Source organism: Triticum aestivum, chromosome 2B (genome assembly GCF_018294505.1).
Source record: "Triticum aestivum cultivar Chinese Spring chromosome 2B, IWGSC CS RefSeq v2.1, whole genome shotgun sequence".
Taxonomy (NCBI): Eukaryota; Viridiplantae; Streptophyta; class Magnoliopsida; order Poales; family Poaceae; genus Triticum; species Triticum aestivum.
In genome coordinates this window covers 40,380,372-40,400,572 of record NC_057798.1, presented here as the reverse complement: position 1 = coordinate 40,400,572, position 20,201 = coordinate 40,380,372, and positions in this window count along the sequence as shown.

Sequence of the window (20,201 nt, the reverse complement as noted above, 5' to 3'; positions counted from 1 at the left end):
CCTCATGGCAGCCTTGGTAAAATACGCCGATTCTGATAATACCAAGGATCCGGATTCTAATAATGAGAAATCGGAGAAGGGAAAGAGGAATGGTGGTGCGAAGGGATAGCAGCACAACCAGGGAGGCCATGGGAATAATGGTAAGCGTAAGGCGGATTCAGATTTTGTGGCTAATGCTAATGTGCAGCATCGTAGGGGTAAACCGCCCCAGCGTGGTGGGATGATGAATCTGGAGCGCTTGTTGAATCAGCCCTGTCCAAAGCATGGAACCAAAGAAATCCCTACAACACATCTCTGGAAGGATTGCAACATCATGAAGGAGTTCAAAAATTCTGACCTCTTCCGGTATGATCAGGGCCCGTCGGGCGGTTCAGGTCCAGGTTTTCATGGTGGCGGCGGTTCAAGCTCTGGGTTTCAGAATAATCATAGTAACCAGAACAACCAAGGTGGTAATAACCAACAGAGTGGTTAAGGGAATCAGCAGCAGTTGGGTTACCAGAGTCACCCGAAGCAGCTGAATGGTGGACAATATCATGTGTTCACCACTAGTCTGTGCAAGCGTGATCTGAAGCTGCATAAGAGGGCAGTCAATGCGGTTGAACCGGCAGTTCCACGCTATCTGCGGTGGCCGGAACAACGTATTGTGTGGAGTAGGGAGGATCATCCACCCCGGGGTTACAATCTGGGTTAGCTAGCTCTGGTGGTGGCACCTCAGGTGGGAGGTTACAAGTTCACCAAAGTACTCATGGATGGAGGAAGCAGTATTAATATTCTGTATTATGAGACATTCCGCTGTATGGGGTTGACAGATAAGAATCTTAAACCGTCCAATACTGTTTTCCATGGTGTGGTACCAGGAAAGTCGGCATATTCAGTGGGCAAGATTGCCTTGGAAGTTGTGTTTGGGGATGAGCATGACTCCCGGTCTGAGACATTGACTTTTGAGGTGGTGCGAATCCAGAGCCCGTATCACGCACTGTTTGGGCGATCGGCTTATGCAAAATTCATGGCCAGACCTTGTTATATTTACTTGAAGCTCAAGATGTCGAGTCACAAAGGAACCATCACGGTTCATGGAAGTCGGAAAATCGCTTTGGATTGCGAAGAGAGTGATGCGGCTTATGCTGAGTCGGTTTGTGCTACAGAGGAGTTAAAGTTTTACAAGGAGAATGTTGATCCGGCAGATATGACCCCTCTGAAGAAGCCCACCACTGAGCATGACCCAACCCTACACTTCAAACCGGCTGACGAGACGAAGCTTGTTGACTTTGTACCTGGTGATTCGTCCAAGCAGTTCAGCATCAGCACCAATCTGGATCCAAAATAGGAAAGCGCGCTCATCGAGTTCATCCGTGAGAACCGGGACATCTTTGCATGGAAGCCTTCTGACATGCCACGTGTACCGTGGGAACTCGCTGAGCACACTATTAATATTGATCCGAAGTTTAAACCGGTCAAGCAATTTCTTTGTCACTTTAATGAAGAGAGACGCAAGGCAATTGGGGAGGAGGTAGCCCGGCTGTTGGCTGTTGGGTTTGTCGTTGAAGTGTTTCATCCTGAATGGTTGGCTAATTCGGTGCTGGTTCTTAAGAAAAACCAGACTTGGCGTATGTGTGTGGACTACACGGACTTAAATAAGACTTGCCCGGCCGATCCTTTTGCTCTCCCGCGTATTGATCAGATCATTGATGCGACGACGGGTTGTGAGCACCTGAGTTTTTTGGATGCTTACTCAGGGTACCATCAGATCAAAATGGCAGTTAAGGACTAGGAGAAGACAGCCTTCATCACTCCCTTTGGGCTCAAGAGTGCTCAGGCAACTTATCAGCGTTGTGTGCAAAATTGTCTTCACGCGCAGATTGGGCGTAATGTTCATGCCTATGTGGATGACATTGTGGTGAAGTCCAGGGAAAAGCAGACATTGATAGCTGATCTCAAGGAGACATTTGACAACCTCCGGGTTTATAAGATGATGCTTAACCCGGATAAGTGTGTTTTTGGTGTTCCGGCAGGCAAGCTACTCGGTTTTCTTGTGTCTAATAGGGGCATCGAGGCTAATCCGGAAAAGATCAAGGCAATCACATCCTTGGCTAAACCGACATGTATCAATGATGTTCAGCGTCTCGCAGGCTGGATTGCAGCCCTCAGTCGGTTTATCAGTCTTCTGGGTGAGAAGGCCATCCCCTTGTACCAAATGCTGAAGAAGACGGATCATTTCGTCTGGAGTGAAGCGGCCAATGCGGCCTTTGAGGAGTTAAAACGGCAGTTGGTTGAACCGCCAGTTCTTGCAGCCCCAGTTGATCATGAGCCTTTACTATTATATGTGGCTGCTAATGCCCGAGCGGTCAGTGTGGCTATTGTTGTAGAACGTAAAGAGGCTGGGTAGGAATATCCGGTTCAACGGCTGGTATACTACATCAGTGAAGTTCTCATCGAGTCAAAGCAACGCTATACGCATTGGCAAAATTTGGCGTATGGGGTTTTTATGGCCAGTCGCAACTCAAGCAATATTTTCAAGGTCACCCCATCACAGTGGTTAGTTCTGCTCCCTTGGGCGATATCATCCAAAACAGAGAAGCAACTGGCCGGGTTGCAAAGTGGGCAATTGAGCTTGGTCCACATGGTTTGAAGTATGTGCCTCGCACAGCCATCAAGTCTCAGGCTCTTGTGGACTTTATCAATGACTGGACCGAGTTACAAGCGCCGGAAGAGAAGCCGGATAATACGTACTGGACTATTCATTTCGATGGATCAAGGCAGTTGGAAGGCTGGGGGGCTGGAGTTGTCCTTACCTCCCCCCGAGGTGATAAATTTGCTATGTCCTCCGCTTGATGTTTCCTTGTACTAACAATGCAGCTGAGTATGAAGCTCTACTTCATGGTCTCCGTGTGGCTAAAGAGATGAACTTAACTTGAGTTCGTTGTTTCGGAGATTCTGATCTGATGGCTCAGCAAGTTTCTGGTACTTGGGATTCTAAGGATCCACTCATGGCGGCTTACAGGCGTGAGGTAGATATTGTGGCGGGTCACTTCAAAGGTTACCAGGTTGAGCATATTGATCGGCGCAAAAACGAAGCGGCAGACGCTTTAAGACAGCTTCGATCTCATCGTAAACCGGTACCTCCTAACACCTTCTTAGATATCTTGCATAACCCGTCTGTTAAATTGCCAACAGAAGAGGATCTGGCTGTTCCTGCAACTGCTCGCCGCTTTACATGTTGTGCCGGATTGGACGGTTCCATATCTATCATATATGAGCCGGGGTGAGTTACCAAATGATCAAGTCCTGGCCCGACAGATAGTCCGGCGCTCTAAGTCCATGGTTATTCACAATGGCGAGTTACACCGCTGTAGCGTTTCAGGCGTATTTCAGTGTTGTGTTTCTCCGGAAGAAGGCCAAGCGATCCTCCGGGAAATTCATGAAGGGGATTGTGGTCATCATGCCGGTACAAAGTCCCTGGTTGCAAAAGCTTTTCGTCACGGGTTTTACTGGTTGACAGCTCATGCTGATGCGGAGGATCTGGTAAAGCGATGTGATGCTTGCCAAAAAATTTCACGCAGAGCTCATGTTCCGGCTCAGGAGCTACGAATGATTCCCATCACTTGGCCTTTTGCTACTTGGGGGCTTGATATGGTGGGACCGTTTAAACGTTCCCGGGACAAGAAGACCCACCTGTTGGTGGCAGTTGATAAATTCACCAAGTGGGTTGAAGCGGAGCCTATTAGCAACTGTGATGCAACTACGGCGGTTCAATTTCTCAAAAAGATTATTTTCTGTTTTGGCTACCCACACAGCATTATCACGGATAATGGTACTAACCTCTCCAAAGGTGAGATGGAGGATTTCTGTCAGAGAGAGCACATCCGGCTTGACCTAGCATCTGTGGCGCACCCTCAATCCAACGGTCAAGAAGAGCGAGCTAATCAAGAAATCCTAAAGGGTCTTAAACCATGGCTCATGATTCCCTTGAAGCGGACGCCGGGTTGTTGGGTGGAAGAATTACCTTCTATGTTGTGGAGCATCAACACCACCCCCAATCGATCAACATGATACACGCCTTTCTTTATGGTCTACGGGGTAGAGGCGGTTCTCCCAAGTGATATACGTCATGATTCGCACCGGGTTGCTAATTACGTTGAAGCGGGCAACGAGCAAGCCCGCCAAGAGGCACTAGATTTGCTAGATGAGAAGCGGGATATGGCTTTGGCCCGCTCAGTGGTTTATCAACAAGACCTGCGGCATTATCACAGCCGCCGGGTTAGGACAAGAGCCTTTCAAGAAGGTGACTTGGTGCTCCGGCTTATCCAGGATCAGACTGGCATACACAAATTATCCCCGCCTTGGGAAGGACCCTTTGTGGTCAGCAAGAATCTGCACAACGGATCATACTACCTCATTGACGTTCGAGATGACTCACACAAATCTGAGGAGGAGACCCGGCGGCCCTGGAACATAGCTCTCCTTCGGCCTTACTACACTGGAGCCACAGGCTCTTTTTTATGTACATATTTTGACAATGTATATATTATCATCAATAAATAAATCAGCATCCTTGCTTTAAAGCGGGGCCTCTGCTGTTTTTTCTCAAATATTCTTTGAGCTATATGGGGGCTTCAGCTGACAAAGCAGAAGTACTGCCCGTTAAACCGGCTATCACGCCACAAAGCTTGGGAGCTTCACACCCAAAGGGCCAAAGAGAGTTTCGATGCTATGCACAACTCAAACATAGGCACCTAATGAGCATAGCTCATCACGTTACTTGGGGGCTCCTTGGTCCAATACCAAGAAGTCTGAATGGACCCTTGTAGTTGGGTATCGACCCACGGCTTGGAAGCCTGGTACATTTACCTAAAACCCTGGGTTAACCTGCCTTCATCAAGTAAGACACTCCTATCCAGGTCATCCTGGCACGACCCTCCAAACGTTTGACAGTTACTCTCCTTGAGACCCTGCACTTGTCAAAGTTAAAATGGTGGTTGGTCAGTTGGGGGTCCATCTTAAAAGGCTTTGTTAAATGGTTCAACTCAGTGGCCTGGCAGCCCACAAAAAGCCTCGCATTTGGGCCTGGCAGCCCCCCAAAAGCCTCGACTACACGGTTTTCATTTGAGTCTTGGCTTCATTTTATGTTAAACCGATTTTTCTTGGCTTGATCAGTCATCTTCTTAGCCCGGTATTCCTTAAACCGGCTTGGTTTGCAACTCCATGTTGACAGACCTTCATTTTAAACCGGAGTTTCTTAACCCGGCTTGGCGTTGACTTCTTGTCAATAGCCCAGATCATCTGGCGTGAATCATCACCCGGTATGACTTCATCTACGACATCAGAAAATGATGGAGATACAAATAATTCAGATCTGGGTTTTTCACCCTTATCGCAATTCAAGTTGGCCAGCCAACTAACCAGGGATCTTATATTACCGGTATGTATAATTTTGTATTTTTATGATTTGATTATCAATCCGGCCTATTTTGGGCATTATGACCCGTCCGGCGGTAAACCGCCAGGACCCTTTGTCTTTTTCTGAATACAGGAATTGCATATTATGATACTTGGGACAAATTTGCCATTGATATGGCGGATCCATGCTAAGTATCCCCTGCACGATGGCAGCAGATCATCATAAGTTTTTGCTATCCTATTACACGGCACTCCAAGGCCCAAAATATGGAATTGTTCACATGGACAGTTTCTGATATATCAATCGCCTTGGCGGATTAAGCTTCATCGCCGGGTTGATGTGAGGTAGATGGGTCATCTGGCGTCGGTTCAGCCTCCTCCTCATCCACTGGTTGGAATTCATTCGTGGTCCAATCAATCCGGGCCAAGGCCTGAAAGACAACCTCTTCACTTATAAGCTCAGCCGGGTCAACGTCAGGGGCGTAAGTATGCTTACGGTTTGGTGGAATAAGGTTCTGCACTTCAGGAATCACAGCTTCAACCCGTCTGTTGTTTGCATCATATAAAGATCGGTGAACCGTCAGGTTCGCCTCTTCTGCTAGTTGACTCGCCAAAGGACGCATCTCCCTTGTTACCTGTTTGAGGGCGTCATTGTCAAATTCTTCGCCATTTTCTTGTGCACTGGGGAAGCCTTTGGCTATGTCAGCCGGATCAAGATCAGCTATCCATGCCTTGGCTCGAGTCAGCGCCAGCAAAGCGCTTTCCCGAGCAGTGGATTGCTTCAGCTCCTCTATTTGCGTTGCCGTCATTGAAAGGCGATCCAGCGTGTCTTTGATAAGTGTTGGTGCTGCATTGTCATATGAAGTTGCGCATATAACCCGTTGAGCGCGGGTATACAACTGTTCAATCAGTGTATATGCCACTTTGAGCTTCTTTCGCATATCAGAACCTAGGTGAGCGATGCGACTCCCTATATCGGTTCAGGAAAGGCATGTTAAAACAATGAAATTTCAAAGAGATGCAACTTTTGGCAACCACTACTTACCAAATATGGCAGAGGTCATGGCATTGATTTGGCGCTTCAGTCCAGACAATTCTTCTGTCACCGGTTCAAGAGCCGCTTCAGCAGTCTCCCCCCGATTCACCAGTCCGGCCTTTTCGGTGTCCTAGTTGGCCCATTCAGACTTAAACCATTCTTTAAGCTGTTCCATGGTGGTCAAGGCGGTTTTCAGTTCATCCTTGGCCTTGCTGGTTTCTGCTTGTTGAGTTTCAAGATTTGCTCGAAGATCAGCAATTTGCGAGATTTGTTGATTTATTTCACTCTGCAACAGTAAGAGAGCATGTTAATATCTTTTCAAAGTCCCAAGCATATAACCAGTTATACCCTCGGCACTTGGGGGCTAATGCGGATCATTTTTTATGCAGGTATTTCAAGTCCCATGGATTAATACAAGTTTTAATCCTGGCACTTGGGGGCTAATGTGTTTTTGATCAGACATAAAGAAAATTACACAAGTTACCGCATGGAGTATATGAAGTCCCGGTTTGACTTTTTTCAAGACAAACCGGCCCTTGGGGGCTACAATGCACTGAAGGTACAGAACAAGAAGCACTAATGTTTACCTCATAGCGCTCCTTCATCAGATTTACTAAACCGGCTTCAAAGTCGCGGCTTGTATACAGTCGGTTCAGAAAGCCGGAATGAAGATCTTGAGCAGTGAGATCGGTATAAGAAGACAAATTAGTCTTCCCTTTCCCCTTGTTCATGGCAGGAAATTCATCCTTAGTAGTGTGCTTTGACAAGACAACCGGATTACCAGGGGCGTTATATGCAGTGCCTGTAACAACAACATCATCATCCTTGGTCGGGCTGGAAGAATCAATATTCTGAACAAGACTTGCTACTTTTGTGGAAGGGCTTGGCGGTTTGATAATTGGACTTGGCGGATCAGCAATCGAGTCCCGTTGTTCCATTGCTGGGCTTGGCGGAGCAGGACGATGTGAAGTGTCAGCTTCTGTAGTCGGTTCAACTTCTGGTGGATTAGCATTACCATCTTGATTCGGCCCAGCAGAGCTGTCCATGGCAACTTCTGGGTGTTCGTCATGATGCTCGGGTGTCTTTTCTGGATCAACTTCAACAGTAGGGTCGCTAGTCTTGGCCTTCTTGCTTAATCGAGCTTTGGTGCTATAACATCAAAGGTTAGAGTATGGTAAACTGACAAATGAAGTTATAAATCAGGTAACACTTACCTAGCGACAACTCTGAGAGGAGGCAATTGGGTGGTTGACGAACCGCCAGACGAGCTGCAAGAAGCCTGGTAATTCAGGTCAGACGGATTGAGAGGGCATCGGAAGAAACCTTTTAAAGGATATTGTTTTTCAGGAGAACTAATCACCTCTGGACGGCGTTTCCGGGTGGGTGTATCAGCTAAACCGGACGAAGTGATTTGTTGACCACTATGCCGGGTTGTGCGACGTTCTTCCGCTTGCCTTCAAAGAAAATTTTGGATCCAAATGAGCAAGGGGGTGAGATTGTTTTACTTTCCGGACTGTATGGCGAATTCTTTGAACCGGCACATGATCTGAGTCGGAAAAAAGAAGAATTACCTCAACATGATCTGCATGGCTGGCCTCAGCGTCATCCTGAAGAAGGTCATTGTCAATAAGATATACGAAAAAGGAGCCAAGTGAGTCAAGTTCTACCTCAGCATCTGATTCTTCCTCCTCCGGCGGATCAGAAGATTCGGCGGTTTTCTTCTTTCCAGGATTCTTGGTGGCCTTGGTTTTTACACAAGGAGCACGGGCCGGTTTAGTCCGTTTCCAGAAAGAGCTGTTGGCCTGAGATTAAGGCAGAGAAAGGTTAAGTAGACAGTCAATACGGAAGTAAATCAGTGAAATATGTACATGAACTTACCGACGGCGGTTTATTGGAGACGTAAAACGGAGCCAAACAGTTTTGGCTACATGCAGAGACCGGTTCATCAAGCATCTTCTTTACACACTCGGTGATTTCAAGGTCGGTCGTTACTACTTCATGATATAGTTGATGGTCTTTTACATTGCCGGTATACTCATGCATCAATCCGGGGCGGCGGCTCAAAGGAAGAATGCCCCAAGAAACCCAACACAGGACAAGATCAATGCCAGTTAAACCGTTGGCCATCAGAGCCCGGAGCTTGGCGAGTTGAGGAGCAAAATTCTTTCGTTCTGCGGCGGTTAAACGTGGAGGCAGTGGGTGGCCATTGCTAAGCCGATGTGGGCGGTAGCCCGGCAAGGGATTTTCTCCATCAGGAGCAGTGTTCCGGCAGTAAAACCAGGTCTGGTTCCAATCTTTAGGATGGCTATGATGTTTGGCATGAGGGAAATCAACTTCTTTCCTTTTTTGAATTGACACGCCACCAAGCTCTGTGTTGGGGCCATCTGAGAATTCTGTGCGGCGGTTCAGATGAAAGAAATCCCAGAATAACTCCACGGTTGGGTCTTCTTGGAGATAGACTTCGCAGGATACTTGAAAGTTGCAGATATTTGACACGGAGTTCGGACCAATGTCTTGCGGATGAAGTTGGAAGCTTGCAAGGACATCCCGGAAATTTTTTGATCCGGCCGGACTAAATCCCCGGTCTAAGTGTTGCGTAAAAACAATCACCTCTCCTTCTTGAGCTTTAGGTGGACATTCCAATTCCGGAACTCGCCAGTGGAGAACCCTCTTTGAGGCTAAGGCACCAGTGATGACATAACCATTGATCTGTGTCTGTAATCCGGGATGGAAGCCAATTGCAAGCAGAAAATTGCTTCGACATTCCGGAAAGAGAAACTGAAAATAAAAGTGCCGGTTTAAGGTATCTAATTCAGTGTTAAACCAGGGAAGAATATTGTGGAACTTCAGTTGGCGGTTTAAGAGAGGGCTAATGCTATATGGCGGATTGACTATTAAGGAGTTAAACCGCCTGTAGGCAGAATGGCCAGAATTCGAAATTTCTGCTAAGTATTGACAGAAATAGGTTTCACACAATGGTCAAATTTATTTGGATCTACCAACATCTGTAAAGCAGTTTTTATCTGAGTTCTAAAGGAGCTAAATAGGACAGGGAAGGCCATGTACTCCACAGAGGTAAAAGAACGATCTGCTAGCATTAAAAATGGACGAAGGGTACCTACCGCATGAGATCTACACTATTAGTGGATCAAAAATTGTCGCGGCAGGTGGAAGAACAAGGAAGGATGAAGAACTGTGCGGAAGAACTCGGGAACCCTAGAAACAGATCTAAAGACGAAGGAGAAAGGAGGTTTACCACTGCAGATCTACTGCGGAAGAAGGATGATGAAAGTCTGGTCCGTTTCAGGTTGATGCAGCGGCCTTTGTTGATGCAGATCTCTAAGGTCGCGGACGGCGGCGGAGCTCCAGGGCTTGGGCATCGCGAGGAAGAAGGCAAAAGGGGAAAAGAGAGAAGGCCCTCGGACCTTATTTATAGAGGAGAGAGTAAGACGGCAGGCGCGGAATCAAGGAGCCTGAAATGGCACAATAAGTGCGCCTGTCGCCTCGATTTTCAGGTTAACCATTAAGTGAAGGGAATCTTTTTTAATTATTGTTTACAAAAATAATGTCATGATGGACCGTTGCTGTGTTCAGAGGATGATGTCACGGCGGTTTACAAAATTTCAGGAGAAGACAAAAATGGCGGTTTACAAAAATACAAGAAGATGCTTGAAAGGGATATTTGAAGTATTGAAGATTGACATGAACAAATTCAAAATCAATCTGGGGCCTAATGTGGAGGTATAGCTACTGGGCGGCCAGGAGGGTCCGGTTCACCCTTGGCTATGTTGAAGCCCATGAAGACCCGGAGGACGGCGCTTTACTAAAAGAAGCATAGAAGCCCGAAGCCCAAAGGCAGATTAGGGCCCATAGTGGTAAACCGCCATGACTATGTAAACTTGTAGTATAAGTTAGGAAAGGAGAGACCGAGCCGGACACTTTGTATGAGTCGGCCTCGGGCTCTGTAAACCGGTCGGGCGTCAACCTGTGTATATAAAGGGGCGACCCGGCGGCGGTTCAGGGACAACAAACAACAACTCGAGACTCAGGCCAGCGTATTCCGCTCCCTGATCATCGAAACCCAATCAATCCCATCACAAACTAGACGTAGGCTTTTACCTTTATCGAAGGGGCCGAACTAGTATAACTCCCGTGTCCCTTGTCCGGTTTAACCCCTTCAAGCTAACCCGTTGCGATGGCTCCACGACTGAGTCCTTTCATGAGGACATATGACATGATAATTCCACGACAGAGGGGCAAATCAAGAAGCTGAGGAAAGCCGGATACTTGTCTAACGACATTGCGCACCGGCTCCCAGATGAGGGGCAGCTCATCCCCACCCCCAGCCCCATGAGAGGGTCATGTTTCTCCAACATTTCCTCCGCGGACTGGGCTTTCCTCTTCACCCATTAGTCCCGGGGCTCATGTTCTACTACGGCCTGGACTTCCACGATCTGGCCCCGAACTTCATCCTCAACATCTCGGCGTTTATCATCGTGTGTGAGGTCTTCCTCCGCATCCAGCCCCACTTTGGCTTATAGCTGAAGACCTTCAATGTCAAGCCGAAGGTTGTGGGCGGCCGACAAGCGGAGTGCGAGGACGCCATGGTGGGAAAGATGGCCAACATCACATGGCTCGAGGGCTCCTTTATGGAAACCATCAAAGGGTGGCAATCGGGGTGGTTCTACATCACCGAGCCGCGTGACCCTGAATGGGCAGCGGCCCCCGAGTTCTGATCTGGCATCCCCACGCGGCTCACCTCATGGAAAGAGACGGGTCTATTGTGGGGTAATCCGGAAGAGGCGTTCGGACTCCAAACCTGCATCCAGAACCTGATGGGCAAGAAGGTTAAACTCGTCAATGTAGTCCAGGTCATGCTCTTCCTCCGAATCCTCCCGTGTCTACGGCGGGCTTTTAATCTATCGGAATTCGACCCGGCTCAGCACCAAACTCTGTCCAGGCTCTTCGACACAACGCACGAAGATGCTTGGAAGGTGCTTTTCAAGAGCTCTGAGGTCCACCCTCCCACTACCGAGGATCACGGATTCTGCGCGAGGCGCCAAGCCAGTGCAGTAAGCTTAGTTTACCCATTACACGGTATTTGTTTTAATAGTTTGACTCTATGCGGGATCTAAACTCCCATTCCTTTAACAGGACTAGCAGAAGAAGGCCGGACAGATCAACTGTCCGACTCCTTTGCCCGAAGACCCAGCGGACGCCCGTTTGGCAAAGCTGCTGGTTCCGGCACCCCACGTGGTGCCGGAGAAGAAGGCCAAGAAGAAGGCTACGGGGACTCGAAAGAGTTCCCGACACCTGGTGGTGTCGGACTCATCGCCCGACGACCCCGAGACGCCCTCCGCCTCCGAAGACGAGGAGGAGGAAGAAGAAGCCTCTCCCCCTCCAACGGGGGGAGGAAAGAAAAGGAAGGCCGCCCCAACTTGGGAGGCCGGATGGTCCAAGAAGGGGAAGACCATTCTTCCGGACTACGCCTCCAATGCCGACGACGATGGAGAGGAATGGCCATCAAGGGTCAAGCCCCTGGCAAAATCATAAGTATCCGAATACCAGAATAACTTATGGGGTTCCTCTATTGTACAGTACCTTCTGACGCCGAATTCAATTATGCAGTCCGCCCAAGGCTTATCTTGGCGATTCGTCGAGCGGCTCCCTGGACTCATCGCATGTGAATAGCGCTTCACTCCCGATGGCTACCTCCCCTCGCCCTACGGACGATGCCGTGGTGGAGTCCCAAAAGGTGCTAAACCAGGAGGAGGTGGTCCTGGAGGCACCGCAACGCAACCTCCTGCACTCCAGGCCCAAAGGGGATGAAGCCCCAGAGGGATCTAAGTCCGGCCCTGGGCCAGACACCGCTTCGGAACCTTCAGTGATTCCGGAGTCCGGCAGGCGGACCCTTACAAGAAGGGCAAGCCTACAACCTTGACGGCCTCTGTCCAACCGGAGGCGCCGAACAATTTGCTGGAGGTGCTTAACGGCGCCTCCATCGACGAGGAGCACCGCACTGTTATGAGTGCGGTGATCCAAAAGGTTCAGTCCGCCAAGAGCGGGCTGACAGAAGCCTGTGCCAGCCTTCTAACAGGCTTTGAGGTATGTATTTAAAACATATGAAAGTTGTACCGCATAGATAGTAGCCCCTGATGCTCAGTTTGGTGTTCGGAAGGAAAAGCCGGACTGAGGATCTAAAAAAGATATACGCAGGAGTCTAACATAAATATGTCAATATGGGAATGCAGGCTGCATTGCTGACCTCTGCCGCACCGACTGCGAAGGTCGATGCATTGAAGCAGAGCCTCGAGCGGTCCGAGAACGAGCTTGGTCTTGCCAAGAAGCAGCTCGAGGACAAGGAAGGTATGTAGTACCTTATGTAAGTATATAGAAATACCTGGTTGCAAAAATGCAGGACCAACATGAATGTTACAGGGGCCACAACCGAGGTGGCGACCCTGAAGGAAGCGCTTTCCAAGGCCGAACACAATGTGGCCGTGGAGTGCACCAAGCGAGAGAAACAAGAGGCGCAGGTGGCGGAGGTGCGGCAAGAGCTCAATGCTCTTGTGAAAAAACATGAGAGTTTAGAGCTTGACTCGAAGACTCGAGAGTCTGAGCTTGCCTCGGCACTTGAAAGAGCCAAATCTGCCAAGGCCGAAGCCCAAAAAGCCCTCCAGGAAATTGAGGTGATGAAGAAGATTGCGGCTGGTAAGGCATTCTTTATGCAAAGCAAGCACGCGAAAGAAAATTACCTATTACTTACCCAAATCCGGAGCTCTCTAGGAGCATTTGCAGATCTACCCTGCAGTGTATCTGCCGCCGCCGCATTCTACCGGGCCGAGGAAGGGAGCTGGACGGAGAAGGTGTTCTGGTCCCAGTATGCTGAGGCCGGACACTCGGTGCCCCTGAGCGACCAGCTGAAGCAGCTGGTCGAGCTTCATAAGGCAGCCGAACAGGCCATGAAGGGCCTGATAGGCCGGCTGTGGCCTGGGGAGGCCATGCCTTTGAGCTATTTTGGGCTAGTGCGGCGGCTGGTGGATGCCTGTCCACGGCTTGAAGTCATCAAGCGCTCCGTATGCATCGAAGGCGCCTGTAGGGCTTTTGCCCGTGCTAAAGTGCACTGGGGCAAGCTGGATGCTGAGAAGCTGGTGACAGAAGGGCCACCGGAGGGGAAGGAGCATCACCGGACCGAGATGTATTATGAGGGCATCCTGAAGGGTGTCCGTCTTGTGGCGAATGAATGTACCAGGGATGTAATTTTTGAGTAAACTCGCTCGTGTTTATCCTGTGCGCTGAAAACTTGTTCATGCAAGTCGTCTGCTTCTGCCCCCATGCCACGAGTGTTGGGGTGTTCGGGATAAACCTGAGCTCTCTTGTTCCCATTCTTGGGTCCTTCGAGGGAGGCGCTCAGCACAACGAACAAGGCGATCGGACTTATAATGCTTTATCACTCTCACTTAGCCATAGAATTCTATAATTTTAAACTTCGGTGAAGCCCCTAGTATTCGGAAGACCGAGTTCGGGGCGCTATCCACGCCTAGGCCGGATAAATCCTGCTCCTCGCTCAAAGCGGCATAAGTCTTTAGGGACTCGAAAAACCTCTCGAACAGCGATCGGTCTCTCGCCCTATCATGACGGTTAGTTTTAGCTTTCTCTATTGAGGTATTAACCCAGCTCAACTGGGGCACAATCGCAGTAGTTCTCCCAGCGCTACCTTAGCCGACATAGCGGAACGTAAGGTACCAAAACATGGGAGCCAGGCAAACCCAACTATTGACCCAAGACATGATTTAGAGCCGATGCATATAATGCTATAAGTTTCGGGTGCCGTACTCATAAGAGTGTTTGGTCTTCTCACACTGTATTCTGGGGAACTTAAGCCCCTGGTGTATTGTCCATATGAAAGAGTACGAGTGCATGATGTCACGACTGAACATATTTACATGAAAAATGAATGCAATAATAGACAAGAGCTATGTATTGTTTATTAAAGGGCTGCTATGAAAGCAGAACGATACAAATAGTGCGATAAGCAAGAGATGGAATTATTTGACATGTCCCCCTCCAGGGGAAAGCTGCGAGACTTTAAGTAAGATAGGTATTTAGCTCGTTATAGAGACCACCTGGACGTTCGACGCGGCTTGCTGTCTCCCTGGCTGTTGCATCGTGTGTTCGGCGATTGTATTGCCGGACAGGCCTTCCGAAGAGTGGAGTCCTGAAAGTAAGAAAAGAGAAACGACAAAATCGGGAGCCCCCAGTGCGGTTGAGCCGCCTTCTAGGCATGCCGTGGTTGTGCCCCTCCCCTTATGCCCATGGTACTTCCAGAGCGTAATTATGTACGCGTGGTACTAGTTTCGCAATCTCGCGAGGCTGGGGTTGGGGCCGCACTGCTATGCTTGCTTGGAATGTGCCAGATGGTCTTGTTGTAGGTTACTCCGGGCGCGCTTGACGGTGTCCAGACGTTTAATAGCCGGACTCTAGAATTGCCTTGAGAGGCTACTTTGTACTTCCACCGCGAGGGCCGCCGTGTGCTCCTCTGTTCGGAGAGAGCGTTCGGTATTTCCATTGACCGTAATGACTCCGCGAGGGCCTGGCATCTTGAGCTTGAGATATGCGTAGTGCGGCACCGCATTGAACTTTGCAAATGCGGTTCGCCCGAGCAGGGCGTGATAGCCACTGCAGAATGGGACTATGTCGAAGATTAACTCCTCGCTTCGGAAATTATCCGGGGATCCGAAGACCACTTCAAGTGTAACTGAGCCTGTACAACTAGCCTCTACACCTGGTATGATGCCTTTAAAGGTCGTCTTTGTGGGTTTAATCCTTGAGGGATCTATGCCCATTTTCCGCACTGTATCCTGGTAAAGTTGGTTCAGGCAACTGCCGCCGTCCATGAGGACCCTAGTGAGGTGAAATCCGTCAATGATTGTGTCTAGAACCAATGCGGTGAATCCGCCGTGACGAATGCTAGTGGGGTGGTCCCTTCAATCAAAAGTGATCGGGCAGGAGGACCAAGGGTTGAACTTTGGGGCGACTGGCTCCAACGCATATACGTCCCTGAGCGCATGCTTCCGTTCCCTTTTGGGGATGTGGGTTGCGTATATCATGTTCACCGTCCGCACTTGTGGGGGGAAGCCCTTCTGTCCTCTGTTGTTCGGCGGACGGGGCTCCTCCTAGTCATCACTATGGAGCCCCTTGTCTCTGTTTTCGGCACTTAACTTGCCTGCCTACTTGAACACCCAACAATCCCTGTTGGTGTGATTGCCTGATTGTTCGGGGGTGCCATGTATCTGGCACGAGCGATCGAGTATCCGGTCTAAACTGGATGGGCCCGGAGGATTTCTTTTGAATGGCTTCTTCCGCTGACCGGGTTTAGAGCCTCTGAATCCGGCATTAACTGTCATATCCTCAGTATTGTCGCCGTTAATGCGACGCTTTTTATGGTTGCGACGTGACCTGCCATTGTTGTCCTTGGTATCTGAATTACCCGGGCTCTTCATCATGTTATTACTGCGAGCTAGGCAGCTGTCTTCTCTCGTGCATAAGCGGGTCATGAGTGTTGTGAGGGCTGCCATGGATTTCGGCTTTTCCTGTCCAAGATGCTGGGCAAGCCATTCGACACGGATATTATGTTTGAAAGCTGCGAGAGCCTCTGTGTCCGGACAGTCAACTATTTGATTTTTCTTCGTTAGGAACCGTGTCCAGAATTGTCTAGCCGATTCCTCTGGCTGCTGAATTATGTGGCTTAGGTCATCGACGTCTGGTGGTCGCACATAAGTGCCCTGGAAGTTGTCGAGGAATGCGGATTCCAGGTCCTCCCAGCAACCAATTAACTCTGTTGGCAAGCTGTTAAGCCAATGCCGAGCTGGTCCTATAAGCTTGAGTGGGAGGTATTTTATGGCGTGTAGATCATCACCGCGGGCCATGTGGATATGAAGGAGATAATCCTCGATCCATACCGCAGGTCTGTTGGGCGATCGTGTGATTCGATGTTTATGGGTTTAAACCCTTTGGGGAATTGATGATCCATTACTTCATCTGTGAAGCATAGTGGGTGTGCGGCGCCTCTGTACTGGGCTATATCACGACGTAGCTCATATGAGCCTTGCCTGCCCTGTTCGGCCTGGCCGTATTTGCCATATCCGGCGTGACGGTTATCGTCACGGGTCGTGGGGCACCCACGCGATCCGTAGATCGATCTTGTTTGCCTTGACTTGTCCTCCAATATGTCTCGCAGGTCTGGTGCGTTTCCCTGTGCCTTGGTACTTTTTGAGCGGTGCCGGGGTGCGGCTTGAGTTGAGGGCCGAAAGGCCTCTCTGTCGCGGCAACGGGGTGGCCGATCGGCCGCATCATACGCTGGTGATGTAGGTTTAGTTGCTTCCTCCTCTAGTTTGGGCAGCAGCCTGCGCTTTGGGTAGCTCTTGGAGGGGCGTTCCAGTTTGTACTCTTCGGCCGCCAGGACTTCAGTCCATCTGTCGGCTAGCAAATCTTGGTCAGCTCTAAGTTGCTGCTGTTTTATTTCGAGGCTGCTTCCTGTGGCCATAATCTTGCGTTTGAAACGCTCTTGTTCGACGGGATCCTCAGGCACGACAAATTCGTCGTCGTCGAGGCTTGCCTCGTCTTCAGAGGGAGTCATATAATTGTCGTCCTCGACCTCTCTGTCTGCTGCTCTCTCATGAGGGCTGGCTTCCCCATCCTCCTGCGCTGAATCCTGCTGGAGGGGGTTGTCTTTGGCACTGTCCGGGGTGTTATTGTCTCTAGTGCCGGACTCACCTTTTTTGCTTTGGCGGGATTTAGAGCGGCACCGCTGACGTTGGCGCTTAGGTTGTTTCTTGGAGGGGTCATCCTCCGTTTTTCCATCGCCATTCCCTTCTTTTGGGGTGTCCACCATGTATATGTCATATGACGAGGTGGCTTTCCAATGCCCTATAGGCGCTGGTTCTTGGTCGTCTCCTTCATCGGCGTCCATACCGTCGATGTCTTCTGAGTCGAAGTCGAGCATGTCGGTTAAATCGTCGATAGTGGCTACGAAGTGGGTGGTGGGTGGGTTTCGAATTTCTTCGTCATCCGCATCCCAACCTTGCTGACCATAGTACGGTTAGGACTCTCCTGACAAAGAGAGAGACTTTAGTGAATTCAGGATGTCGCCAAAGGGCAAGTGCTGAAAGATGTCCGCGGCGGTGAACTCCATGATCGGAGCCCAATTGGGTTCGATCGGAAGGGGTGCGGAAGATTCGTAGTCCGGAAAGGAGTCCAGCACCTTGGAGTCATGGGCTCCGCGAGGGACAAGATTGGTGTTCGGCTCGATCACTGTAGAGATTGCAGCCCCCGAGGCGGCGCCTAGCCACCCGTCCTCGACCGGCGCAGTCGGCTCCGAGCTGAGGGTCGGAGCAGATACCTGAGCGGCGCTCTGGGCACTGTCCGGCGGCAGAGCTAGATCATGCCCATCGTGACAGTGCGGCACGCTCGACTGCGGCTCGAATCCATCAATGATCAAGTCTTCGCGGATGTCAGCCGTGTAGTTTAAACTTCCAAATCTGACCTGATGGCTAGGGGCGTAGCTTTCGATCTGCTCCACATGGCCAAGCGAATTGGCCCGTAGTTCAAAGCAGCTGAATATGAAGATCTGTCCGGGGAGTAAAGTCTCACCCTGGACCGCGTCGTGGTTGATGATCGAAGAATCCATCGGGCCTAAAGGTGACGACACAGAGGAACTCTCAATGAAAGCACCAATGTCGGTGTCAAAACCAGCGGATCTCGGGTAGGGGGTCCCGAACTGTGCGTCTAGGCGGATGGTAACAGGAGACAAGGGACACGATGTTTTTACCCAGGTTCGGGCCCTCTCGATGGAGGTAAAACCCTACTCCTGCTTGATTAATATTGATGATATGGGTAGTACAAGAGTTGATCTACCACGAGATCAGAGAGGCTAAACCCTAGAAGCTAGCCTATGGTATGATTGTTGTTTGTTCTACGGACTAAAACTCTCCAGTTTATATAGACACCGGAGAGGGCTAGGGTTACACAGAGTCGGTTACAAGGGGAGGAGATCTACATATCAAATCGCCAAGCTTGCCTTCCACGCCAAGGAAAGTCCTATCCGGACACGGGACGAAGTCTTCAATCTTATATCTTCATAGTCCGGGAGTCCGGCCAAAGGTCACAGTCCGGCCATCCGGACACCCCCTAATCCAGGACTCTCTCAGAGCCTGTGGAGGATTTCCGTGGTCAACTGTCTTGATTCCCGGAGCTTTGCGATATCCTCCTCTGTGACAGAGGAAGCCACCCACCGGCTTTGAAGGCTAGATCCGGACATGATTGGGATCATGAAGAAATTGAACCTTGGGCACTGGATCTCGAGGTGGGAGAAGAAAGAACTAGCATAGAAGACAAAGGACGGGTCTTAGCCCTTTGATAGAGGCAATGAATCTCAAGTGCCCTAAGGGAGTCCAGGATTAAGGGGTGTCCGGATGACCAGACTATAACCTTTGGCCGGACTCCTGGACTATGAAGATACAAGATTGAAGACTTCGTCCCGTGTCGGGATGGGATTTTCCTTGGCGTGGAAGGCAAGCTTAGCGATACGGATATGTAGATCTCCTCCCATTGAAACCGACTGCGTGTAACCCTAGCCCTCTCCGGTGTCTATATAAACCGGAGTGTTTTAGTCCATAGGACGAACAACAATCATACCATAGGCTAGCTTCTAGGGTTTAGCCTCTCTGATCTCGTGGTAGATCTACTCTTGCACTACCCATATCATCAATATTAATCAAGCAGGAGTAGGGTTTTACCTCCATCGAGAGGGCCCGAACCTGGGTAAAAACATTGTGTCCCTTGTCTCCTGTTACCATCCGCCTAGACGCACAGCTCGGGACCCCCTACCTGTGATCCGCCGGTTTTGACACCGACATTGGTGCTTTCATTGAGAGTTCCTCTGTGTCTTCATCTTTAGGCCCGATGGCTCCCCCGATCATCGACAACGATGCGGTCCAGGGTGAGACTTTTGTCCCCGGACAGATCTTCATATTCGACGGCTTTGCACTGCGGGCCAATTCGCTTGGCCATCTGGAGCAGATCAAAAGCTACGTCCTGGCCATCAGGTCAGATTTGGAAGTTTGAGCTACACGGCTGACATCCGCCGAGACTTGATCTTCGACGGGTTCGAGCCACAGCCGAGTGCGCCACACTGTCACGTTGGGCATGATCTAGCTCTGCCGCCGAACAGTGCCCAGGAAGCCGCCCCAGTGTCCGCTCCGGTCATTAGCTCGCAGTCGACTGCTCCAATCGAGGACGGGTGGCTGGACACCGCCTCGGGGGCTGCAATCTCTATGGTGATCGAGCCAAACACCTGCCTTGTCCTTTGCGAAGCTTGTGACTCCGAGGTGTCGGAATCCTTTCCGGACTCCGAACCTTCCGCGCCCCTGCCGATCGAACCCGATTGGGCGCCGATCATGGAGTTCGCCACCGCGGACATCTTTCAGCACTCGCCCTTCGGTGACATTCTGAATTCACTAACTCTCTCTTTATCAGGAGAACGCTGGCCAGACTATGGTCAGCAAGGATGGTATGTGGATGACGAAGAAATTCTAAGCCCACCCACCACCCACTTCGTAGCCACTGTCGATGATTTAACCGACATGCTCGACTTCGACTACAAAAACATCGACGGTATGGACGACGATGTAAGAGACGAACAGGAACCAGTGCCTATAGGGCACTGGACAACCACCCCATCTCACGATGTATACATGGTGTACACACA